The sequence below is a fragment of the Schistocerca americana genome, chromosome 2 (assembly GCF_021461395.2).
Source record: "Schistocerca americana isolate TAMUIC-IGC-003095 chromosome 2, iqSchAmer2.1, whole genome shotgun sequence".
Taxonomy (NCBI): domain Eukaryota; kingdom Metazoa; phylum Arthropoda; class Insecta; order Orthoptera; family Acrididae; genus Schistocerca; species Schistocerca americana.
The window spans coordinates 892124656-892125530 of record NC_060120.1 but is presented as its reverse complement, the minus strand read 5'-3'; the positions used below and the strand labels follow the sequence as shown (position 1 = coordinate 892125530).

The window sequence follows — 875 nt, the reverse complement described above, 5'->3', positions numbered from 1 at the left end:
ACTTTACGTGACAAAGACAAACACGAACACGGTCCAAACAGGCCTGAAGGCTCAACGGTACCGACCGGCCGCTGTATCATCCTCAGCCCTTAGGCGTCGTAGGGTGCAGATACAGAGCAGCATGTGGTGAGCACACTGCTCTCCTGGCCGTTGCCAGTTTTCGTGATCGGTGCCGCTACTCCTGAGTCAAGTAACTCCTCAAATGGCCTCACCAAGGCTGAGTGCACCCCGCTTGCCAACAGCACTCGGCAGACCCGGGCGATGACCCATAAAAATACTAGCCAAGACCGACAGCGCTTAACTTCAGTGATCTGATGGGAACCAGTGTTACCACTGTGGTAAAGCCATTGGCACTTTACATGTCACGTTGCTGAAATATCTCAGAACTTATTTTGTGTTTCACGTGATGAAATAGCTCCTCAACATGAAACAACAGGAAGTGAACACACTCGTAGACTGCCACGTCAGTGTTAGCTAACTCGTCCTGTGTGCTGAAGGCTAAAGGCCTTGATGATGACATTGACCAAGAATGCAATCGACAGCTTCCACAGCATGTACCTGTCCTGCACCATCAGCGGGAGCAGTCCAGCAAGAATCTTGCATGGGTGCAGGCATCGAAGTAAGCTAAAACTCCTGTGTCCCGAGTGGCGTACTTAGACTGTATACAGGTCTGCCTACATACAGAGCACCTGTGACAGGACACGCACGTGCGGCTGGGGCCTGTGGTGGACTGAAAGGGCTACATGGGGTGTCAGCTATTTGATGTTGCAGCCAGTCACGAGCTCGTAATCCAACACAGTTACCAGCTCGAGCCGCGACTTCAGCTGCAATCAGCATCCCCAACACCCCCTCCACAGGCAAATCAAAACTGAAGA

The 875-nt window shown here is 52.0% G+C and overlaps 1 pseudogene; it reads right to left on the bottom strand.

The window, feature by feature from the left end:
• Positions 1–233: 233 nt before the first annotated feature.
• Positions 234–352, bottom strand: LOC124596916 (annotated as a pseudogene).
• Between the last annotated feature and the right edge of the window lie 523 nt (positions 353–875).